Source organism: Ambystoma mexicanum, chromosome 9, assembly GCF_040938575.1.
Source record: "Ambystoma mexicanum isolate Mex_15411 chromosome 9, UKY_AmexF1_1, whole genome shotgun sequence".
Lineage (NCBI taxonomy): Eukaryota > Metazoa > Chordata > Amphibia > Caudata > Ambystomatidae > Ambystoma > Ambystoma mexicanum.
The window spans coordinates 1,014,121,104-1,014,148,020 of NC_090931.1; the positions used below are offsets into that span (position 1 = coordinate 1,014,121,104).

General features: G+C 41.2%; 1 protein-coding gene across 2 annotated transcripts in view; it reads right to left on the minus strand.

The window, feature by feature from the left end:
• XIRP2 (xin actin binding repeat containing 2) overlaps positions 1 to 26,917 on the minus strand; it is a 1,616,993-nt gene that overhangs the window by 1,005,630 nt on the left and 584,446 nt on the right. The gene's annotated exons all lie outside the window — the stretch shown is intronic.

Consider the following 26,917-nt stretch of genomic DNA (forward strand, 5'->3'; position numbering starts at 1 on the left):
ATAACTAGAGAAAGCCTTCTCTCACACATTCTACCAGCTCTCAACAATGCATTACTATCCTGCTCTGACCCAACTGCCCTAGTTGACAATTAAAACATCACCATCCTCAAAGCCTTGGACACTATAGCCCCTAACAAAACTAGGAAGGCCAAACCACGTGCGCACCTCAACTCGTGGTTCACCCCTCACCCGCGTACTTTGCACAAAGTAAAACGAAACGCTGAAGCCCTATGGAAAAGCCACCCTTCAGAAGCGAACATGGACAGCCTTGCTATAGCTTCACTTAATTACAAGGAGGCCATTCACTCAGCCAAGAAGGAGACTTACGACAAACATATCTTACAAGCCAAATCTAATGCAAAAGAGCTCTTCAAGATTCTTAGAGAACTTGAAACTCCTGCTCCCCCTCCTGATAACTGTAGCAAAAATAGCACTTGGTGTTTAAACATACAGAACGCGCTCCTAGACAAAATCTCAACAGTCCAGTTTAAAATCAATACAAAGAAAAGCAGCCTTCAGTCCTTCACCGTGCTCAACTCACTCCTTAACAAAACTAACCTAAGGCCTCCCACTGTCGAACCTTTCAGTTTCTCACCTTTAACTATCCTTGAGGTAGAAAATATTATCAACAACCTTAAGCCTTCGAATTGTCAGGGCGACACCTGCCCTGCTCCAATCATAAAGGAGGCCTCCCATGAACTGGCACCCTTTATTACTACTCTTATGAACTCATCCTTTAGCTCAGCCACCATTCTAGACAATCTGAAGGATGCCTGGGTCATCCCTCTCCTTAAAAAAAAATCCCTGGACCCTAGTATACATGCTAACTACAGGCCCATCACAACTGTACCATTTCTGCTAAAAAATCTTATACCGAGCTGCATACTTACAGATCCAGGACTACCTAGAACGAAACAACCTCCTTGGCCTCAGGCAATCTGGCTTCCACCCCAAGCACGGTACGGAAACAGCCCTATTAGATTTAAAAACACAAATTGATGATCTGAAGGATAACGGCAAGACCGCACTCCTTCTGCTACTGCATCTTTCTGTCACTTTCGACTTGGTCAACCACCAAATCCTATGTCGACATCTTGAAATGACAGCACACTTCTCTGACAAAGCTACTATGTGGATCCGATCCTTCCTGGCCAATCGTTCCATGAGGGTCTTCTCCCCATCTTCCTCTGCAGCCCCCTCGCCAGTACTGTGTGGTGTACCCCAAGGTTCTTGTTTATCACCTACACTGTACAAAGTGTTCACAAAACCACTTTTCGATATCCTCTACTATCTGGGTGTCACCTACACTATTTATACGGATGACACCCAGATACTAATCCCCATAACTGGCAATCACACTGCCGACACCAAAACGCTAAATTATATCTACTTGGTAATCCAGGATTGGATGGCCCATCATGAGCTCTGTCTCAATGATGACAAGACAGAGCTCCTCATCCTTGGCTCTACTAACAGACTCAACAAATTTGACAGTTCCATCAAATCATTCGTAATCGATAGTAACATCATTACGGTTATGAATGACACCAAAACTCTTGGTATTTACTTGGACTCCGCACTCTCGCTTGTGAGACAAACGAATGTTGTCATTTCAGCATCTGCATATACTTGCAAACTCATCACTGCACGCTGCCCCTTCATCAACACAGCAAATTGCATTATCCTTACGAGAGCCTTAATCATGTCCAAACTAGATCACTGTAATGCCCTCTATCTTGGGACTAGTTACCATAATCTCAACAAACTCCAGGTTACTCAAAACAACGCTATCATGGCGGCCTTAAACTTCCCTAGAAACCAGCATATAACAGACACCCGACATAACCTGCATTGGTTATCTGCTCCCCAAAGAATCGCCCTCAAATCTTTGGCCCTCATTCACAAATGTATGACTGATAATGCGTCTCCATACCTAGCCACTAGGTTCACAAGACATACTTCAAACCAACCACTACGAAAAGCCCAAAAAGCCATTGCCTCTCCATCCCCAGATTCAAATTACAAAAATCGTGTGGGGTTAGCTTCCCTGTCTTGGCATCGAAACTTTGGAACTTGATGCCCTCCTTTGGCATGTTTAAGAGAAAAGCCAAAGAGTGGCTCTTGGAGCAAGAATTAAACAATCTATCTCCCCTGCCTTAATAACCTTTCACAGCACACCTCAGAAACTGTATATCTACCTGTACATATTGTAGAAAATTATTAAATTTTATCCAGAACTATAATGATATATCTGTCAATCCTAACCTTATGCATTTAACATGTTTGCACTACACCTGTAATCTGTGCTAGCAATCACATGTGCCTTACAATTGAGTATATTTGCTTGATTTATATTCCTAATTTGAATCTACCTGTATATATCTTATGTCAACCATCTGTGCCTCACAACTGTTATGTCTGGATTAACATGTGCAAGCTAAGACGTGTGCCCAGATGCCTTAGGGCCAGGCGCGCTATATAAATAAAGAAATACAATACAATTATCCATATTAATTGCTTTGGTACAAGCTCCTCGCCCTCATGCTCTGACCTAAGTCCTAGGATGTAGCCTCTTCAGAACTGCCAAAACCAAGCCAGAGAGCCCCATAAACTCTAACTTCATCCAGAGGACCATACTGTTGAATGCTGCTCTGATGTCAACAAAGCAATAATACACCTTCATCCTCCTAGCCACAGACGTCAGAGCACAAATGGCAAGGTGTAACAGAGCTGGAAGATTAATGATCACTATCTAAATGCAAGTTGTTCCACATGAATAATTGCTGACTTTTTAGTCCTATTCTTGAGGTATTTCAACTACAATTAATACTGTTTGGGGTGCACCTAGAAGTGCTATCAGTGTGTACCAGCACTTGACACCTGTCGTCTGCACTTACCCTTGCACTTGCCACTTGCTGGCCATTAGTTTTACTTATTGTTATATCTACTCCCATGTACTGCACTGTCTCTTCCCCCATCCCATGCACTTGCTCGATCTGAATGACACCTTGCCTAGTAGGATCGTTGTCTGTCCTCCCTTTGTTCCCCCTCCCATGCCTCGTCGCGCCTTGAAACACTTGTGTATAGGTGCGTTATAAATGCCACATCATATTCATATAATACAATCATCATGCATTTTTCTGACCTTTTTAATGAATGGGCACAATTATTCATCTCACCCTCAAAGCCAACACCCATATTGTGACAATTACCTCCAGAAAGAGGCCTTGTTCTCTTTAATGGCCAGTCAGATGTCTTTATCTGATACCTATATAGCTTCGTTTCAATTTAGTTCATTACAACTACCCTAAGGTTAATGATTATAAACGATCAACTCCTCATATTCTGGTTGGGGGGGCAGGGCGTGCCCCTTGCAGTTCAACCCCCTAGCTACCAATTTCCAGAGTAAACCGTAGTTTTTTCTCTGGATTGTAAATTCTTCTATACTCTTTTTTTGCAAACACTTTAAAAAAAGAAATGTAAAGAACTATTTATATTACCTGTAAGTCGTAGCCAGGACACTGTTAAAATGATCACTATCACTAAGCAAGATGCGGGATTATAAAGTGATCGTACTGTGTATTTATTCTCCAATAGGCAATCACGATGATTTAAGAATGGCACTTGAAAGATGATTTTTAGTAAACTTTCTACCCACAGTTCAGTTGGGTTCTCATCAGAGGCATTGATGGTTTGATACAGCGACAAGAACTCCAGATAACCCATTGCCTGTCTTCAGCTTAAAAGGAATGCACATCATTGGCAACGTTGAGCCTGATATTCCACAGACTGCCATATCAAAGGCAAGAAATCTAGAGCAAATCACCTGCCCTGAAATCGAGCATAGCTTTTGGGATTGTGAAGGAGTCCTTTTTATTTATTAATTCAAAACATTTGTATAGCCATGAAAGGATTAAAAACATAAAATCACAAGTGCCAAACAAGTGGCCAAGGATATCCAATTTGCCCAGCCAATTTAATTCCAGCAGGTCAAATTACACATTGAAAGGCAAAAAGCTATACAACGTGCCTAAGATTTCCATCTATGAACTTCGCGGTAAAAGCCCTTGAAAATACAAAGATGTAAATCAATAATACTCTGCTGCAAATTAAATAATTATTAATTCCAATCGGGAATGCTTCATTATGCTGTCATGCAGTTTTGTGGGCAGGCAAGGAGTGATCTGAGCCAACCTTTATTGCTTTAACTAACAACATTGACAGAGCCATCCAAATGTTCCGCCAGGCTTCTTCATGCTTTTGGGATCTTGTACAGCCCCCCCCTTTTCACATTTTGTTCTGTGAGACTATAAGGCCTTTGCTTAAATAGCGGATCATGATAAAATCTACATAAAGAAGGAATAAAACAAAGTGTGAAACTTGCCCAACTCGCGTGGATCCCTACCCAAGTATCTTCTGGCTGAAAACATTCAATGTATGCATATTTCTGTAGTATACAATGCCTACATATTTCTTTAAAAAAAAAAAAAGGCTTACAGGCTTGCTTAAATGAAAATATTTCTTCTGGCTGAAAACATTCAATGTATGCATATTTCTGTAGTATACAATGCTTACATATTTCTTTAAAAAAAAAAAAGGCTTACAGGCTTGCTTAAATGAAAATATTTCTATAATGCAGCTTACTTTCATTGCCCTGAAAATAACACAAAAACAGCACTGCTTACTTGCAAATCATGGTGTTGCTTAAACTCAGTTCAATCATGAATTCAGCTAATTCAAAATAAATTACTGTTTGCTTGTACCTTTGTCTACAAAGTACTGCTTGAAATGTGTTTTGCTGCAGTATGCTAATCAATTTAGAATGCACTTTGCTTGTTACTGCTGTGTATGCATAATGGAATAATTAAATAAAACCTAGAACTCAAGACTGGTGTGACAAATGCAGAGAATGTGTCCCTTCACTGAAGGGTGAGCCACCCCCTTTGGGTCTGGAGAGGTGACCTGCTAAGTATAACACCCGCTAGGGGCCAAGGAGAAGCAAGATCACACTTGGGGTGCTCTCCCCCTTTTAGAAGGCAGGAAATCCCTATCCTCCCTTGTCTCAAGGTCCCAATGTCTTAGTTGGCTAAATGGGAGTTACACTGTATGATCATTTGAAACTTCTTGTATGAATGACACGTATGGTTCCTGCTCTTTTCTTTTCACTGTCCACTCCTGGGTCATGAGAACAGGGGATAGTTCCACCGCCCATCAATGGGAGATAAAGAGCCAATCATAACTAGAAAGTCAGAGTAGACAGATGGACGGAGCTGGAGAACGCTGGGAACATTTTCCTGGGAGGTGTGGCAGTTTTGAAGAATCTGGACAATTCGTCTCTTCCCCCCATAGGAGAGCAACTCCCTGTGAGGCTAGGGAGGAAAGCTCGCTCTGCAAGACCGTCCATAAAGGTCTGGGCAAGTGGGACCTCACCGGGAGGGACTACCAGACCAATGAATTTGTCCTCCGATGTTTACTGCAAAAACTAGCAATCCTCCTTACACCCCGTTGGCTTCAGGTAAAGTATACTTTCATCTGAATACCTCTGTAAAGGAATAAGGACACACATTTTCCAATAGTGATGACGTACGTACATCTTAGAAGAATGGTGAATGTCGCAAGAAGTCGGAAGGAGAAGGCGTTGTGTGTGACTCCAATGGATAGAGGAGAATCCACTGTACGTGGAGCTGAGCTTCTGTGTACATGTCCTGGAGGGGCAGAGTTACACGCAACCGGAGAGCCAGCCGTGGAATAGCAGGAGCAAAACCCTCTAGCGGGAGACTACGAAGTGGGTATGCTGGCTGAGCAGGAGGCTCCAATCAAGAAAGGAGCCTAGAATGGAAGCAAAGCGTCTTTTCTGGTGGTGTGACAACTCAAGTGCAGTAGTGGGCCAGGTGCCTGGCAACCATCACAGAGACCAGAATCAAGCAAGGAGCCAGAGTTCCAGAGCTCCACACTGCAAGTGCCGATACCAGCAAGAAAAGCACGAAGAGTGAAGCAAACACTCCCAGAGTGAGTACAACAATGAGGGCTGTAAACTGTGGGATGTAAAACCACCAAAACCGTTCGCAGTACAAGAAGCTGGGAAACCGGAACGGGCACAAGACCCATGTAATATGGAATGAGAGAATGGGGAATAGTGCGTATCACGGCTGCAGAAGATGCTGTGAGTGTGAAAGCCTGACAGAATGGAATGGGCATGCAAATGAAGTAGAAGGGAGTGAATGAAATAGGAACATTGTCTCTGAAGGCTGGGAACACCGTTCACATCATCAGAAAGTGAGAGAATTATATGCATACACATCCTGTGAACCAGGGAGCGAAAGGAATAAGTGTGATTTGTAGCAAGGCTGGAGAAGCCAACAAATGTATGAAAGTAATTGGACTGAGAACCAATAATTCTACCAAAGCGTCACAGGATTTTAGGGAGTCCGAGTGCCACAAGGTGGGACACAGAAAAGAATATGCAAAGTAATCCTGGAAGGATTTAACCAGTGGTAAACAGCAGAATAACAAAGGAAGAATAATTTGTTTTCTTCCAGAGAGGGGGGGAAGCGAGAACTGTCTAAACAACATTTATAATTTTAACCGACGAACTACACACAAGTATTGGATACTGAGTAGACATTTTCCCAAAACCTTGAAGCTGATAATAAGTCCTCTAAAAGCCGGCCCAGGCAGAAGCCCATTCTGAGGCTTTGTGCAAGCTTCCTTTGCTTTTTAGTTAAGTTTTTCTAAAGAGGGAGGGCCAATTAGTAATTAGGAGTTTGGACTCTTTATGGACTATGACGAGCTCCATTAGGTTTTTGATTTAGAAGGCAGGAAATTTCCCTCATTGTGATAGGGCCAGTTGTGGATTTTTCCTTTTATTTGAATATGTTCGCCATGACCCATTGTAGTTTGAGTTCTTCTTCTGACACACCACACAGCACAGTGGGTGTGTACACCAAGTGTGGCGGACCCAGCCATGGCAGAGCCCGTGGAATGCTCGCGATCACTGCCAGCAAGAAGTCTGAAGCACCTTTCCCAGAAGAGTACCGAGCACTGTACGCTGACCAAAAAAGTGGACAACTGGCATACGGTGGAGCTGCAGCCAATGTCCCATCGGAAACCAGTGGGAAGAGCGGGCAAGCTACGTCTGCTGCAGAACACATGAAGCCAAAGAAAAAGTGCTACTTTGGTCTAACTCACCGACTCTCCCGAAGAGTGCCACCTGGAAACCACAGGTACGGTGGCTACAGGGAAGTGAGATGAGGGGATGAGCAAAACAAGAACTCCAGGTGGGGTAGGACAATCGAGACCCCAAGGTAGGGTGAGGAAAATGAGACTCCATGGCAGTCTGAGAGGAACATGACCCCGATGTGGAGTGAGAGGATCGAGACTCCAAGGCGGGGTGTGAGAAGCAAGACACCAAGGTGGAATGAGAGAAAGGAGATGCCAAGGTGGGATGAGAGAACCGAGACCCCAATGTGGGGTGAGAGGAACAAGACCCCATGATGTGGAGAGAGGAACCAGAACCCAAGGTGGGGTGAGAGGAATTAAACCTCAAGGCAGAAGGTGCCCAGCTGGACAGAGGACCATTAGTTTCCTTGGTGGGCAACACCTAGAGTCAGGATTTGAGTGAGGGGTCCCCAGGTGGGATAGAAGACAAGAGACTGTGATAAAACCCTCTAGGGACACGTGATGAACCATACACGGACAAGTAACTGTGAGGGGGTCAGCAATGCAAAGGTGGAAAACTGTTTGATATCTGTTCAAAATATGGCATTTTATTAGAACAAACATAATATCAAAATGCCTCACTTGCCCTACTCTACTGTAGTTTCCCGAGCTAACCAAACTAAGGGCAAGCATTCCAACACCGGTATGGTGGCCCTCAAACTAAACATCAAATACAAAGGAAAATATATTGCAATTCAGTTAACATCAGCAAAGACATTAATAATATACAGATAACCTTTTAACAATCTGGGTGAACTCCCTTCCCCAGGACTCAAGGTACATTCCTCTTCAATGTTCAGCAAAAAGTACATAAGGAAAATACACATAGATAGTGAAGTCTTAGAGTAGTTCTTGAAAAGTCAAGTTCAGAGTATAGATTTTTTAACAACAGATCCAATAACAAATGTTTTTCTTCTAATGAAAAAGATATCTCCCACTTCCTCAGAATAGCATCAATGTTTTTCACAGCTACAATGCCTCTTTACTACTTTCATTTAGCCAAAAAGACTTGACACAGTTCAAAAAGAAATACAACTTCCAGAATGGTAATGGAACAAAAGTATTGGTTAACAATATGTATTTATCTAATTAGGTTAGAAATCGCAGTAGGAATATTTGTCAGTATGACTTCTCAGTTCTACTACTTCTACAACTTAACATTTATCACAGTTTACCATGAGGACATTCTCCTTGACCCCATAGCATCCCACTTTATTTGAAATACTGAAGTCTTGCATCAACTGACAACCCAAATATACCACCACAGCTTCAGTACTTTGTAAAGACAGTTTTGAACAAGATTCACTGTAAGGCATTGCAATACCTTAAAGTAAGCAAGGCACTCTTCCTCTGAATATCGCTTCTAAAGGGGAAGCCTCTTTGCCTATCTCGTCTTTCTACAACCATGACAACTACAGTTTTGTAAATGAGCAGCAAGGTTTCCCTTCCCCAGCTTTGCTTTCACCCCTCTGCTATTGTCAGCCACTCTATTACCCAAATGCCTTGGTGTCACTCTCTTGACTTCTGGTAATGCTTGCACACTTGCATCTTAGGTAGGTTTGGTCTTCTATTGGGCTTACAATTATTATTAGAACAGGTGCTGGCTTTGAGAAAGGCTGCTTCACTCTCAATAGGGGAAAACTCTTGGCTTGGGCAATGTTCGCACTCTCTCCAACTTCAAATTATTTAATTAAACACTTGTCCTCTCTTAGTAACAATTATTGCTCATTTCAATACAAAGGTAAAGTTCACTCTGCACTTTGAAACAAAATTAGGCACACGTGGTCACTTCTTTGTGGAGTTTTAAAGCTTGAAGTGTTTAACAATGGCGTTTCATAATGGTTGTTCCGCTTAATCAGAGACACGTGACCTGTAATATTCCTCTTCGCCCGAGACCAAAATTAGGAACACTCAACCACTCCTTCATGAAGTTTAAAGCCTTTAAAGGTTTGACAATGGTGTTTCGGTAACATTCAGCTTCTACGCGAGTAAAAGAAAACCTTTCCGTTCACACAAGAGTTACTTCCATTTTTCCCTTGTTAGAAAATGCATCAACCAACTTCAGCTTGCTTCTACGTCTTACGCGAGTGAAACAAAGTCTAGATACTGTTGCCAGCAGTGCTCACGCAACGAATTAGAATGCCAGGTTTGACTCACAGGCTTCTGTTATGCTTGTGCTGTGGGTCCCACGACTTTGTGCACAACTTCTACTACCTCTGGCCTATCAGGGACCCACACCCTTCCTCTCCTCAGGTGTCTCCGGTCTGGCCACTCAATTAAGGATCCCCTCTTGCTCCCGAGACCTGCAACTTGCCCACAGCTCCTAGCTTCGGTCTCGGATACATTTCCTTTCCAGCAACCACAACAATCAGGATCACATGGGGAATGACAGCCTCTCTACAAGTCGTCTGTTGCACAGCTTCTGCAATTCAGAGTTTGGAGAAACAGGACCCTCACAGAACAAGCAGGTAAAATGTGCTGCATTCACATTCCGGCCTCTATCTGGTTCTCCTACTTCTGCTTGGTTTGTCAGCTTTGTGTCTTCTTCTTTCTCCTTCTACTGCTACTGTTGCATGCACTCCAGTCACAGTTCCAGCTCCTTCCTATTGCCTGCACCTGAGGGGGCCTTTTATGCCCGACAGGTTGCTTCAGTTGTGGGCTGTTAGGCTTAATTGCCTGACTGTGATGACAACATGCCTCTTCAACCATCTTCCTCATCCCAGTACTCATGGGATTATGGGACATGTAGTCACCAACAACAAAGTCAGTTCTTTTAACTTCTGCTACTTGGCAAACAGACAAAGTGTGGGATTAAAGGGGAGAGTTAAACACAGGGTTTCCCCAGTCTTCCCAGCCTGGTCCCCGCTGCCCATGTAATCTTTCCGCAATACACCACCCCCAGGGTCAGGATCAGGAAGCGTCTGCCTTTCGCTAGCCACATGACAAGGGTCCCAGACCAGGTTTATGTGATGGATCATCACTGATTCAACACATAACCTAGCAGAGAAAGAGACATTCAGTGTACTTGCTTGAACTGTGCATCCTGTCGCCGACCCCTTTTGGCTAAAGAAACACTAGGGTGGGGGTTAGATACCAACCACTGTTTGTCCAAGGGCCCTAATTGCACCAATTTATGTTTTTATTTTGTGGTGGTAGGGACAGAATTCAGGTTAGCATAGGATTCTGGACAGAAGACGTTTCTTGTTTTGTAAGACATCCTAACGAGCACCCTCTTATATTTTTCCCTTATAGAGTACGTCAGAGAATCGTAGGTTTAGTGACCGCTTAGGCCAAGTGTGTTCTCATGAAAGAACAGTCAGTCAAAATGCCACCATGTGTGTCTTCTGATTCTGATCTACCACACCAGCTTATTTGAATGTTAATTGTATCTGTTTGTTGTTTATTTCTCATGCTAATGCGCCAGTTATGAAAACAGCAGCTACATATGTGCAGTATGGCATTGTTTTAGTGATCAGGTGCAGAAAAAACAGGTTAATGAGATCCTGGACAGATTCTTCTTTATCATATTAGGTGTGAATACAGCATTCAGACAATTTATTCTGAAAGCTTAACTAAAGCTTGTAACAAAATCTGCAGTAACCGGACACAAAATTAGCTCCAGTACACTCAAAAGTATGTTACTCAAAATGTTTTCGTGCAGCCACAATACCAGTATTAATATACAAGATTTAAAGTGGAGTAAGGAGTGAGGTGAAGATATTTTAAATGGCTCCCTCTGTTCAGCCAGTACCCCCTCCTCTTTATTAAAAAATCTAGTAAAACTGAAGGATTTAGTGCAAAATATCTCCAAGAGTCCCTTCCATTCCATGGGGAAGAGAAGCAGATTCTCTTATTCACTGATTATTGTGTCTCATCCCACTAAATGCTATAGTACTCACCTCCAGTTCCAACTGACATACTGGTCATAGGGCTCATCTGAGAATTGACTCAGAAGCATTTCTACCCATGCTGGACCAGAAACCACTGCAACTGAGAGCACCAAAGAATTACATGAATACAACTTTGGAGGGATTGATCAATCCCGGAGTATCCTCAATAGGCTTCAGGCATGTGTGTTCTGCTAATTGTTCTCTTTCATCAACCTTTAGTTTGAACATATTTTCTTTTATCTCTGCTTGTACCCCTCCACCTGTAATTCTCACCACACCAAGAATCTGCATAGAGTGGTACTCAATGTGTCCATATATACCCAGAAACTAACCATCTCAGTGAACCCCCTTTAATCCAGTTCGCAAAACTCTGACTCACTTAAATTTGTATCCTTCTGGGCCTACCTGCTGCCTTCAATAATGTCAGCCACCCCTCTACCCTACTATTTCTCACTTTGTCTTTAAAGGCACTGTCCTAAACTTGATCTCCTCCATCTTGGACAACTGTTACATCTTCATCTCCTGGACCACTAGTTCATGCTCTGCTCTCTCCTGCCTGTTGCCGTCGTGAAGGGGCAGTTCTTGACCCTCTACTATTTACACTACATACCTCCTCACTTGGCAAACTTCTCTTCTCCTTTGATTGTTCCATCTTTTGCTAATTACATCAAATTATACTTGGTTTTCACTCCTTCACCTCAGAGTTGTCTCTCATCACCAGCCATTTCTCTGCCATCCAGCAGAATATCTTGGAAAATAGTTCTGGGGTAACACACTTACCTTGGGAATGAGACGATGCTGTGCAACATTGGTTTGATCCCCAGCGAGTAAAAGTCCAGCATTAACCATTATACATTGTAAGGGTGTTGAAGAAGGGAGTTGACACAAAGGTGGCATGGTGTTGGTTATAGACTTTTATTTGTGTATAAAATGTCCCCACTATCCCTATAGAGTGGTTTCCCTGCCACAAAACAAATACTAAAGGGTCCATCAGAATGTCAGTCAAATCAAAACACCACCATCCTGTGTTACAACCTACTTATATCCCTCACACTACAACTAAATAATAATCCAAAAGAAAGTTCCTTCTGCAGGGGAAGGTCTCCCGTCTCTTGATGCCTGGATAGTGTTCAAAAGAATGCTCTCTTGCAACATAAATATGCCTGGGGAAAGTACTCCCTTGCCGTGACTTGCAAGTTTCACAAAGCCTTTACACAGTTCTAAATCCAAGAGAATGGCACCCTTCCCCTGGTGTAGATCGACATAGTTTCCAATAAAACCAGGAGAAACTACTCCCTTCCCTGGTGTCTCTACAACTCTCCATTCAGTACCAGTCACAATATATACCTAATAGCATTACATAAACTAACTTTGCTGGATGGCTCTGTGATGCATGATGCCAAAATCCTAAAATTATCTTTCTCCAGACCACTAATGCATCACACTACCTCAACCCACCTTTGTCCTTTCTTCCCTTATAATAATAATAATAATAATTTATTGTGACTTAGTTTACAATGAAACTTTACACATAAAATATACCTTAAGAACAAAGTTATAATGAGAAAAAACATCAATAATTAACAAAAACATTGCATAAGAAATTACCAAGAAAGACAAAACATTAAATTCTCTAAATATACATTTCCTAAAAACCATATAAAACATCTTCATTTTAGATTCACATTTACAATAGTCTGGAACCGGATCTTACCACATACTACCACATATTCTCCAATGAGAGTTTCAGATGGAATATCAATCTGATTTCAGTATTGTTACAATTCCTATATGAATAGGGGCCTGTATTGGCCAACAACACCTCATGGATTTCAACGATGGCTATACATCAACTCCTCTTTATATCCTCCTATATGGTTATGCTAAGTCTAATTTCCACCTTCAGACAAACATTGTACAGTGCCATCAGGAGCCTTATACTGTTGGAGTTAATACAGTGATGCCAAAATAGCTCCTCTTTAATGTAACCTTGGTTATGCACAAGCTTACCCAAGCCAAGGTTTATGGTACTTGACATTTTGTGACATTCAGTCAATACATGTCTGGCCGTCTCTAGCTGATTCACTCCTTTACATAACCGGCAAAGCCATAATTCTGGGGGGGATCATGTCTCTTCTGCCTGTTATCATTAAAGTAGGTAGTTGTTCTAGCCTTAGAAGTAAAATAAAACGTCTAAGTCTCCTATCCGGGCATAAATTGAGATAGCTCTGCAGGTTTTTGTAGTTATACAGTCTATACTGGACAAACTGATAGCTTTTCAGCTTCTGGAGATGAGCGTAATTCTCCAGCCAATCCCAGAGCTCTATGCGTTTGACCAGAGCCCTTTGCATTTCTACAGTGACACTGCCCTCCCTAATTTGTCACCCAATGGTCATCAGGAATTTAGACATTTGCTCCTTCAAGGGGCACGAGGATTTATCCTTCGAAATCTCTAGGTAGACCGCCTTGAGTAGCCCATTCTTAGTCTCACCCCTCATTCTCAGGTACAGTGGGGCTCGCTTTTTTAGTACTATCGCTTTCAATGAGGTCAGCCCCATTTCCAGTCTTAACATTGCCATTGGGATTCCCGGTGGTAGGCCCAGGATAGCGCGCCAAAATATCCCCTCAATCACCTGCAACCATTTCAGGTCAGAGTTGAGGAGGGCTTCTAGACCATGGGTGATCATAGGGGATAATACCTGAACGTACAGTTGTCTCGTGCCCCAGATGGTAAATCCCCCCTGATTTACTGTGAATCTATGGAACAGTGCAGTCAGTTATATCCTCACCCCATCCCACCAGGCTCAAAACATATGGGTGTTCTCGGATTTTCATCCTCCGAAGAGGCACTCCCACACTTTTTTAAATATCTACAAATATACAAACTGTCACCTACCAGATAAGCTGTACCCATGATAAATAGCTAGAAAATGCATAGCCCAGTTTACCGACTCTATCCATTGCTGATTATTTCTTAAAAACCGTTTGTGTTCCTCTATGAAATGAAAGACACACTTTTGATTTATTTCAATGCAGTAAAAATGATTGTACACCTGGCTGTCGCGCTTTTGCACCATTTCATTTGAAATAAAAAGCTGGACTGTGCCCCATGCTCCCTGTTTATCTACGGCTGCTTCTCGGCTACTGCACAGGCTTTCATGTTCATGATTTTTCATAACTTCTTGGACATTTTCCAGGAAACCTAAGCTTTAATCATCTGGACGCCAAGATCCATTTTCCTTTCAGGACATTGTAGCTTGCATTTTCTTATTTCTCTTGTAAGGCACTGACATGGAACATGTATTACTTTTTAATATGAGGATAATGCTAGTCTTCGCTTCTTGTTCCACGTCAGTGAGCATCCTGCCATTCTGAACTCCACTTGGTAGCTGAAACTCAATATCGGTTGCCTGGTTCATTCTATTCAGACTGCATAGTTTCTTTTATAAATCTTCGGCAAGGTAACATTAAAAAGTGCGAAGCGATCAAAATGGTTTGTCTCTTCTGTTGTCTGGCTTCAAAAGTACAGCAACATTTCTCTTTGCTGTATACTAATTCCAATGTTCAGCTACCTCATTTTGCTAGTCATACCTTATATGGTAATTTTGTTGGAATCCCTTACCGCCCTACTACGAGGTCCCTTTGCTGGTCCCTACCTTCGCGCAAAGGGACCTTGGAGGCAATTACGGTACCGCAATTTGCGGTACTGTAATTGCCGCCCTCCCCATTCCCATTGATCCCTATAGGGCTATAGGGCTCAATGGGAATGGGGAAGGGCCAATGGTAAATACGGAATTACCGCCCCGCCAACCTTGGAATGGGGTGGTAATTCCGCCATTCACCATGGTGGGATTGGTAAATTACCGGCAGCAACCATGGCGCTAACAGCGCCATGGTTACCGCCTTCCATGTAATGAGGCCCCTAGTGTCTAATTCACAGAAGCGTTGTATAATGGCAAAACCCCACTGGAAAACGTTCTGTGAATTCAGCCCTTAGTCATCATAACGTGGTTTTCCTACTCATCGTTCTTGGTCCACATACATGCTACTGTACATAAACACCACAAAGTGTCAACTAATCATCAGCTGTGGCAGCCGCATGAAGAGATTATGCAAATAGGAGAATTATAATTTTCTGTGCGGATCGGCGTGGGCCATCCAGCCACATTGAAATGCGGGGGCAGCGGGAGCAGTGCACTGCGCATTGCTGGTAAGAGCATTCCAACATTCAGGTAAAATGGTTTTACTGATGGACGCTGAATACAAAATCAGTCAATATTTCTTCAGCAAATGCTTCACATTCGTTAGTCCTGCTTCATCTTGAAACACCCAAAATAATTGAAGAAGTCGCTTAAGTGCTCTGAAGCTGGCCAGGATGGTTTTGTTTTGCCCGTCGCATTACATGCTTTTCACACAGTATTACCGAAAGCTTCGCTAAAGAGCTATCGGAAAACATCCCTGCGTGCTTAAACAATTTTAATGAAGGTATAACCTTTTGCATTAAACATCTGTTCCCTTCATTTCATTTTTGGCAGCATTTCATAAATTCTCTGCAAAAGGACACATCTTAATGAATATATTCCAGATTATTTAAATGTTTTAATGAGTTTGACATTTTTTTTTTTAAAGAAACGGCAAGCACGGAATCACTTTCCCGGCGACAATTTATTAACGAAAACAAAACATGATGCCCTCATCAATACTGCAAGGGTAGGCCCACTGCATGCCTGGGATTGTAACTGGTTGCGTACTACTTCAAATTCCCGGGTAAAGTGGAAAATGTTAGTGATGTGTGTTTGCTTACATGCAAATCAAGTTAAATGATGCCGTGTTAACATTCAATTTTATATTATGACCTATGGGATAAAAAATTGCAATACCTGTAACGAAATGTCTTGGTGTTTCTGATTTAATGGCAGGGCCTAAATTGGGAACGCAAAAAGTGTGCGATATACATACACACACACATGCACGATTAAGAATAGTTTAGCTTTCTAAATTGATTTTGGATCACTCTACCGATGAGGTAGACAATTAAATGGTACATGCCACAACAATCCTACCTCACAATCTAGTACATGAAACAAGTGGTCTCAATCAGAATATTTTCGTTTTATTAAAAAATATGGGTGGTCTGCTAACAGAGTCGTCACAAAAACCCTACATGAAGGTCTCCTCCCAGGTAGCCAAGGAAAGGCATGCGCTTCCTGATTCTAGCTCTGGGGGTGGTATTAACTGAGAGGATCAGCTGGGATGAGGACTTTGGGGGAAGAAATGTGGTATTGGTCTTCCTCAAGCAAGGGAATATCTTGGATACTGGAATATGTAATTGCTTGCTGTCAGAGAGCTTTTATTTTCTCAAACTGTCCATTATAACCAGTCATGTATTAGGAGTAGAAAAACCCTTGTTATGTTACTGACATTCAGACAAAGGAAAGCAAGCCTCCTACGAGTCCCAGAGAAATAAGGAAGAGGAGTCTTTAAATGTTACCAATATAAGCCCGAGAAACCCCATTCTTCTGTAAAGCCAAATACTTAATGGAATCCTTATGGAACTCTTTTGTATAATACATATAAGAAAAGGAATGAACTTGGTGATGATAATTTCATTGAAAAAGTTGATGACATTGTGGACTTCAAGTCCCATAATTTTCAAAATACTCGGATGACGAAGAGGACTGCAGAGGCACAAGACTGCAAGTTGCAGTTGATTAGGAATAAAGACCCACACCAGAGGAAGACTCAGAGGTATGAAACAGCCAGGTGCAGGCCATGACGAAGAGCAGAAGTTGGAGTAGTGTTCCTACCTACAGGTGGCAGCTGAAGTCAGATGTGAGCCAAGTTGCCAGGACCGCAGTGGGTAAATTGAATGCCGGTCCTTAGAGGGTCTGCTATGTTGGAGTTTGCAGCTGCAGAGTTCGCGCAGTGGAAAGCACACCATTTAGCAGTTTTTCCCACTGTCACACAAGCACCGGTGGCAGGTGAGCTCTGGCTAGCTGTGAGAGCCAGGAGAGCTCCGGTATTCATATACCGGGCAGTGGGAAGCAGCGAAGGAGAGGATGCTGGGGCCACGCAGGGAAACTAAAGCAGAAGACTTGGAGGCAGCGAGGCAAACTGACGCACATGCCAAACCCAGTCAAGTCACTCTTACATTTTGACCCCACAGAGCTCTGTATCCACCCACTGGCCAAGTCCAGGGGTCTGAATCTCAGAAATGAAATAAACAAAGTAACATTAAAGAGGAGGACCATTTTTGAATACCAAACTAATATAAAGCAGGCTAATTCTGTTGTAAACGAAGCATATTAAAAAAGGTGCAGATGGCAGAATAAAACCTTGATTATCATACAAGAAGAGTGTGATTATGACATTTCGGGGCATATTAAGAGCCAGCAACAAGAAAGTACAATATCCACAGAAGGAAACCCAAACCATCATTGCAAAAGCCAAAAGAGTAATATATAAAGAACCTGAATTGCCCAAGCCAAAATGAGGCAGTTGAGAATTTCAGCGTTTGTAAAAAAATATTGCCGAATGAAAAGGAGGTCCCAAGAGAAAAATGGCTTTATCTCACATTGCCAAAGAAGTGTAAAAGTCAAACAGAATCCTTATCAGCAGTTGGTTAGTGCAAAAGGGGAGAAACAATAGTGGCGGGAAGGCTGCCATGCTGAAAGTAGACATTCAGAAGGAGTGCAGCATAACCTGTAGAGTGTGGCAATCACACAGGTGTAACAAATAGCACTGATATGATTCTTGTTTCCCTTGAAGAGTTTCTTATACTTGATGTTGTAGAGCAAAATACATGTCTAACCTGTTTGAGCTTAGCCTTTGCCACATAAGTACTTGCAAGTAGTAGTTTATTCTGGCCTGGCAGAAGAGTACACCAGGTCAGAGAGCATTGCAGTATTGTGATCTGTTCTGGACGGAGAGTACACCAGAGAAGAGAGCTTAGTCTTAATAGGCCTGGCAGGTGAGTGGACCAGGTGGAAGCCATTGAAGTACTGTGGTGTGTTTAAAAAACTTGAAGAGTTTTTGTGGATTAATGCAGCATCATCTCCTGGCAAATGTAGACCATTGGAGCAAGTGTTGTGAGAACTGCTTCAGAAGTATTTAATGTTGTCAAACAAGTGGTTTTGTGAACTGGTGCAGACATGAAGTACTAATGAAGTAAGGAAACATCTGTGCTGATAAAAATAAGTTGTTTCAAGTTCTTTGTCACAACTAAAAATAGGAAACTTTGTTGAACACTTGTGAACTGTTGATTGAATACAAGTTGGAACTGTGTGTTATCAAGTTGGAACAAAAAGAGAATTGAAGTGGAACTTCGTTACGAGACAGGATTTCATTAATTATTTTTGTACCCGTTAAGCAAAATCCTGCTTGAATCTGGGGAAGGGGAATTCACCCAAACTAGGAGGAGAAACAGTTGTTATAATGTGAATTCAACTGTTACATTTGTTGTGGTTGAACAGCCGTATATTACCTTGTTAAGTTTGTGTATGTTCAAGTGTGAGGGACAGAAACCTTTTGTTAGAGTCTTTCCTTTACTTCATTTTAGGCACAGAAATCCTCATGAGGGTAGGGATAGTGAGGCTTTTATCCAACCTTTTGAGTTAATAAAATGGCATCCTTTGAAAAACCTTCACAAAGTTGTCTGCCTCACATTTCTGACCCCTCACATGAATCACAATGCTGGAAAAGTCACCTAAAACACTTCAAATTACTACACTCTACAATGAAAAATGACTGAAAATTACAGCCTGCCTACATTTCTCTACTACTTTTATCAAAACATACAACAAGTTTGCTTTGCATATTCTCACAGGCATACATAGAGATACACATATGAATGGATATTATCTATAATACAGTTGAAAGGCACTTCTAAAAGGTAAACATTGTAAATTCAAATTAACTTTCAAAATCAATGTTCAGCTTTTATAAATATCATAGTTCATTAAAATTGTGCATAGAGTGTTATTCTAATTTAAACAGGGCACTCTAATAAATGCACTTGTGTTTTACTGGGTAGATTCAAGTTTGCATTTTTATTTCCATGGAAAAGGATGTGTAATGCAAGACAAACATTTTACAAGTGTCAATGAAATATGGTACTTGCCTGTGCAAGTGGAACAATGCATCAGAGAATATCATTTGAGTAAGAAATGAACAGACATTCAAATAGCCTCAGTTTTGTTTTAGAATAAAAATTCATAGCACATAAATATATAATTTTAAAAATGTTTCCCCTTATGGAGTGAGAGGGTATGTAGGGAAGCTATAACTTCAACAAGATCCTATGGTTACACTAACAGGTCCATTTCTTAATAGGAACACACTTAAAGCAATGTTCTACTTTACATTATTTGAAGCATGGCGTCACTTAGGATAAATAGCTTATTAAATTGTATGATTAATTACTTTGTCATATGCCTCCACTTTACACTTTGTAATTCCTATGGAGCTATGACACATGGATTTTTTTTGTTTTAAGTATTTAATCCAAAAAGGTAATTTCATTGATTAATCAATCTCCAAACACCATTATAAATGACAGAGTAACATGTGTCTGGTAATTCTTGGGATTCCGTTCATCAGGTTGTTGGTCATACTTTCAAGCAACTAAGATCAGCCCCATATGTTCAGATAAATTAAGGTTTCATCCATAGGAAATTAGAACATTCTATGTCTAATAACTGTTTAACCTTACTACAAAAGTAGCAAAATGGATATCTGGCTGAGGTCCCCAAAATGTTTGTGCAAATCCATGTTACAATTTAAACGAAAAAAGGTCAAATAAAAAGGTTGTGTTTTTCATCTTTTTATTGGTTTTCTCTTTGAGAAAACATCCACTTTTCTCTCAAGCTTCACAACTCAAACTGCAGCACGGGTTTTCAACAAATAAACCACTATTTGGACATAAAGAGCTTGAAAAAAAGTCAGAGAACACGGAGCTCCCGGTATCCAAAAGTTACCCATATTTCACATGGTGCATTGCTGGGCCCAAGACTTTTCCTTTCTGAAAGAAAACGATTTCTTAAATGGCCTTAAAGCAATATAAGGGCAGTGTGTGTATAATAGTTTTGAGGCTAGTGAGCATGTGGGCAGTGTAAGAGGATATGTGTAGGTTTGAGATCTAGGGATAGTGTATATTTTTTTCCTCATATCAGGTCATCATCAATGGCATCCAATACCCTAAGTGCTGTCACACATGATCTCAGAGTGCTAAGCTACTGCTCAATGGGGGCCTCATAGTTGCTGAATTTCATGCGTTTTGTTGCATTAAATCAGGACCTTGACGCCACTTCAACCGAGGTTTGTATACTGAACATCAAGTGGCCTGTTGCACTGAACCTATTCACCTTAACTGTCCCTTAACTAAAGATTTTACATTGAATATAAATTACAGGGCCTGCAGAAGTGCGGTACTGTACTTATGGCTAAGTTAAGTTGATTAACCCATAGGAAGAGCAGTTTTTGGGCGGCGCTCAACTTTGGCGCAGTTTGACAAATCCTCACCAAACTTTGCAAAAAAAAGTATATGGCCACCTTAGAATGATTTAGCACATTTTGGTGTGGTTTTGTCAAGGGGACATTGGGTGTATATCTGTCCAGTAGTTTTCTGAAAAAATTGCCCAAAAGTAGGTAGAAATAAATTATTGCTATCTGCATCCGGTTTTCCTTATTCAGGGTCTGCAGGCACCTCTGGGCCAATCACAGGGTAGTTTGGTGTTCGCAGACATCCAACGCCCTTGCGGATTCGTTATTGAAAAACGCAAGCTCTGTCAAACATTTTGAAACAGCCACCATATTGCATTCTCAGACCACAGTCGTTGCCCACGCACAGTGTGGTGGGGAAAATTCAGAAAACTACATTTGGGGTCATTTTCCGGTTGAAAGAGAGACTGGGAAGGGTGGGCGAGTGTAAACAAGTTAATATGGAGCCATTCGTATGGGTGGAAGGAACATGGTAGTGAGTGCTGATGAGCCTGCAGTCATTTTTAACCGTCTCCGGCAATATTATGAGCTGCGGACACAAACATGTGTCACAGACATTATTGGGAATGGAACGTGTTCTGTGTGTTGGTATATTCATACATATTTTATGAAAGTAGTGAGTGTGAGTAATATATATGTTACTGAAGTGTGTAAAGTGGTTATACCATGGCTAAAGTGTATAGTTGTAGGCATGGCAAGGTTATACCGTGGCTGAAGAGTATAGTTGTGACCATGGCCAATATGCAGATTTTTGGGGGCATAGCTGTATAGTTGTGGCTATAGGCAGTATTCAGATTCTTGGGGGCATGGCTGTTGGCTATGGGCGATGTAGGACAATATGGGGCAACACAAGGCCAACAGGTAGTTAGTCTGATGTGTGGTACTGACTATCATGGGCAGGTTGCTTTACAGTCATTATAAGGTCTTTTATGGCCTACATATTGTCCCAATTGACTGGTAGAGCTAATGTGATACCTGCAGTATATGCCCAGCATGTGGGCGATCGTTTGCCTATGTTGAACGGATGAAATGGTAGACATCTAGATAGGATGTGGCATAAAGGTGGACATTTTGGTTGGAGACATTTAGACTACCATATACTGTTCCCTCTTGGTGTTTCGGATTTCCTTCCCCCGATATTTCATCCAGGTGCATCACATATTCTGGTAATCCCTGAACTTCACTCGAAGTGCATCACATTTCCAATCTTGAAGTCCAGATAAGTGTGTGAAGAATGATGCATTGATAGACATCACGATTCTAGGAGTGATGTGTGATAAGTCCGGTAATCCTAGCGTGTTTAGTATTTATGCACTAAATTAAGTGCTTGAGTGCATGATGGGTTGAGTAGAGCCGATAACTAGTTATCATTAGTTTTACCGGCTAAAGTCAAGCTGAAGTTAAGATGCAGAGCTCCTATGCATAGCTGCTATCTGGGGATAACTATCATGAACACTGTAAGCTAGTAGTACGTAGGTGTATGAGAATATAAATTTGGTAATAAGAAGGTAACCCAGATTTGAGACATGAGTCAGCAACACAATGTGCCCAGATTTGAGACATGGCTGGGTAAAGCGGTTCAACTGGGTGTGGGAGGCTAACAAAGTGGGTCTATGTTAATGGTGGGGTTGACATACAAGTGTGGGTACATGTGTCACAGCCTGGTTAATGCATGATGAAATCAAATAGTATGAGGAGGGGTGGGACAGTTTTGTGAGTTGCAGCAATTGCTGCCCCCCTGCCTGCACCCCACCAACCTTGTCAGTAGCTGCTGGTTGACGGCTGTCTGCTTCCTGTGTCTCCGGCAGACACCATGTGGAACTATTCCTGCAGGAGCTGTCCTTTGCCTCGTGGTCCTTCACTAAGGAGGCTGCACAGGCAGTGGGCTGCCCTGGGGGCTGAGGTAATGAGGAGGTCAGCAGCCAATGGGGGGCTCTGGGCAGTGGAGACAGACTGGCAGGGGAGGGGGCTCTGTAGGGGGAGAGAGAGGACCAGAAGGCACATAAAAAAGTAAAAAGAAACTGGAATAAAGGTCGTCAGGCGAGAGGGTTAAAGGCTCACCTGAAACTCCAGCTGGAAGGAAAAAGCATTTTCACAACATGTCTACAATATTGGAACTAGGTGTAATATGTTGGCACTACATGTGAGGAAATGTGTTGCATTTTATGATTGACTATTTTAAACAGCATACGAGTAAAACACTGACAATGCATAGGTGTATGCGCAGGGATGTATTTTTTTACTAGTATGTGAGCAAAACACTGACAATTGATAGGTATATAATCAGCAGAAACATTTTTCTTATTCTGCAAAGTTAAGAAGAATGCACTTTCTGAACACTTATGGTACACGTAATTTGCACTTGATTTAAACAGGTGGAACATGCTGGCAATATGTAGCATCTGATAGCAGTGGTTAAAAAAAGAGGATATTGTAATGGAGATGTGAATACATGGTTAAAATAAGTACATATAAAAATGAAAGCATACCTTTTTAGATGTAAATGTTCTTGAATCTAGAAATTGAAACCAGATCACTAGTTGAATTAAAGGAGAACTGCACTGTGAGAGTGAACGTACATCTGATGTGGCAAAGTGAATGGGACTATTCAATGTCGAGTTTTTGGATGTGATTGGTGGATCGATGTGTGACTGTTGGAAAGTAGCCAATCAGGCAGTGTTACAGAGATGATGTTAAGAGTAGGAGGATTGCCCTGAGCGATGTCGTCTGCGGACGCTGCAGTAGTTCGCAGATCCGCACGTGCCATCCAGGTTCTATGACCAAGCCCTGTACACTGACATTTCTACCATTCGCAGTCAAAAATAACATCAAATGAAGATGATTCATGTTTTATGGTGGTATAATATGAGTGTTTGTGATATGGTTGAATTGTATTGTTGTGTCCAGGTTCATGTGGGCATGGCCACAGGTTATGTCCGCGAGAATCTGGACTCTGATGAAAGCCACAGTAATACGTGCATAGTAATTATGGCTTTTATAGGGGGATATATAGTATTTGTAATATTTTGGAAGGGGATTGTTGTGGCAATGGTTAGTGTACAGATGTTTGGGGGGATGGCTGCAGAATATGGCCCCAAGGATCTGGACACTAGCAATGTCCACAATAATTTGTGATCAGTCATTATAACCACAGTAAAATGCTGAGATGAAGGGTATTATTGAAGTGTATACAGTATTTATAATCCTTCCAGAAATGTGCACACTGGACATGGCTACAATAGTTTTTCCTCAGTGTTTATGGCTACAGTCATATGCTCATAGTAATCGATAGTGGGCATGGATGCTTAGTTGAATATTGTAAGAATGCTGCAATGTAAAATTCTGGAAACTGACAAAGGCCATGATATTTTCTCAAAAGTAATTATGGCTACAGTAGTATTCCCAGGGTAATTGATACTGGTGTGGCCATTTAGTTGAATATGGTAACAAGGCGGCAATCTGTGGTTGTTTCTCTATAAAGAAACAAAGCATAATTTGTCATGCAACATACTTTGAAAAATGTAATTACTTACAGATGTGCTTATATTGACTTTTTAACTCTCATAAATAGTGCATTGTATGTACTATGTTTGGTGCCACATTTGTGCATGGTATACTGTTGCATTAACATGTAGTAAGAAATCAGTTACAGTTTCTGGCATTTACGTAGTTTTAAAGTTTACTTGTTACAGAATATATGTTTGGGTTACAAGCCGTTAAATATCCATTGGCAAAGTCCACCTCTATTCGATTTTAAAAGTATTATTATTGTATTACTATGGATGTATTATGTAAGTAGAAGTGCAATGGCATGTTTGAAGTGTATTGCAATGAAGGCTGTGTTCAAAGTAGTTAGATACAAATTGGCGTATTCTCCGTATTGTAGTCATTACAATTTCTATGTGTACTTTAATGAGTAAATTTGGATTGAAGGAATATTAAGTAGGTATGTGTTAGATTTGCTGGTATCCTATTTTTTTAGTAACAGAAGTGTCATTACATTCAAATCAACCACATTTTTTTTTCACATATGCAGTAAAGTGTTGTTGCACCAGTATGGTATGTTATGCCTACTATTGTGAAGGTTTTCTTACCAAGAGATACCTGGCCGTGTGTAAAGCTAGTCATCTTGCAGTTATTTTTGGTACCATCTGCATTGTACCTTAAAAGCATTAGTATTTCAGACTGGCCATGTGAATCTATTAGTTTGCTGGCACGATTATCTGAATTGTAAAAAGAGCATAATATACCAGGATTTGCATTTTGCAGATTCTGGTGAAGTGGAATTGATTCACAATTTGGTATGGATGCATACACACATCTTTCATTAGGAATGTGCTCTTGTGAAACATGTTTGCATAGAGTGCATGTATGTTTCCTAATGTATGAAATCTGCAGGATTTCATTTATAGGGATGATGCTTGTTTCATGTACTTGTAGTAAGTACATTAGGAATTCTTGTGAAACTTCCTGTGTGTTTATGGTGAATTTAATCATTCATTATTCAGTCGTCCAATTCTTGCCTTATACGACACTGTAGGTGCGGCAAGGATTATGTTTGGCATCTCTATGAAGGACAATCATTTGCAAACACAACTGGTCTGAGCTGATTAAGTAAATGCTCTCAACAAGAGAAGATTGATTGCTACATTTGCATTGCAATTTACACTTTAATTTAAATGAATATACAGCACTGTAACTAAGCTGAGAATAACCTTGCTGCTCCTGTGCCCTCATACCTTCGGGTCTGGCACGCAATAAAAATGAATAAACAAACAAACTCCTGTTGTGTTACAGAATTTATACAGACCAGAGAATTGTGCCTCTGTATCCTATCATGGACCTGCAGCTTATTTTTGACTGGATAGTTTTGTGTTTGTATCACTGAAGGACTTGCAGTTGGATCTTTGTTTTTTGGGTGGGATTGTAGGGGGGGATCTGCCATAGCTTCTGTTTTTATTAGCTGTCTATTTAAAGGTTTGCTTTGTTGGGGTACAGGGTATATCTAGATGGGGGCGTACAGTGCATGTAGCATGTTGGATTTGAGGATGCAAGGAATTTCAGAGTTGACTTTGTTTTCATCAAAGTTAACAAGGAATAGACCATTGAGTGTACGCAGACATGAACATCGAGGGTAACTCACACCTTCTTTAGAGACTGTGCTTCCCATTTCGATGAGTGCGCAGTCCATAGTTACACCTTGTGATTTGTGAATAGAGACAGCATATGCAAGAGACAGAGAGAATTCTCTGCATACATACATGTCTTTGAAAAGATGGAAACATGCTATTGTGCGGCCTATTCTTTTAACTTCTGCAAGTTTGTTAAAGTGGATGATGGCAAACTGAATATTGTTGTCGTGTGGGTATGTTTGGAAGTCAACAACTATAGCTATGAATCCATTGACTAAACCTTTTGCTGATTTAATTGTTCCACAACATCGGGGCAGATTTGTCCATACAGCTCCTTTATTAGCCTATTTCTTAAGGTGGATTGTGCATGTTTAGTAAGCAGACACGTTATAATGATTTTAAAAATGTTACATAGGTTAGAGCTGCAGACTGATGCAGGTTTTGAGTGAAGTATCTGTAGCAAAAATGTCACCACAGATTTACATTCCCAATGCTTATGGCATTCTTTGTGTCCTAATGTTTTGAATATGAGTTTGCCTTTCACTGGTGTTAACTGTAGGAGGTCTCCGAAAACAATAACGTGTTGACCTCCAAACAGTTCTTCATAGTCAGTTTTTAGGACTTCCTGCATTCTCAGATGAATTAAAGCCAGCATGAGGCCGGAAACCATGCTCACTTAGTCAACTAGATGGAGTTTCATTTGTCGCTGGATTCTATATACTTCAGTTGCATCTACTGTTGACAATTTGTAATATTCTAATTTCTTTTGGTATTCTACTGGGAGGATAAGTAGTCGGTGTAAAGTTACACCTCCTATTTTGCAAGACCTGTCGGGGCTGTTACAGCAGCTTCATTAAGTCTTCTAGGTATCTGCAAAATAAGTCGAAAGGAAAACATTGAATGGAGAAATGATTGCAGCTTTTTTGTGATCATTTCTCCAATTTTAGGGAAATTTAAAAGAAATATAGGGATGGGGTGGGGTTGGGTGGGGTAAGGGAAATGGCTAAAGTGGGGGAATAAAGGATGGGGGTCTCCATGCCATAGTTTTACAAAATAAAAATTAGCAAAAATGTCTCCATTCAATGTTTCAATGTACATCTGCCTTCTACACATTAACTGATTATTCTAATTAGGAAGGTTTTGCTAGAACCAGCTTCACCACTTACATACAAGAGCAGA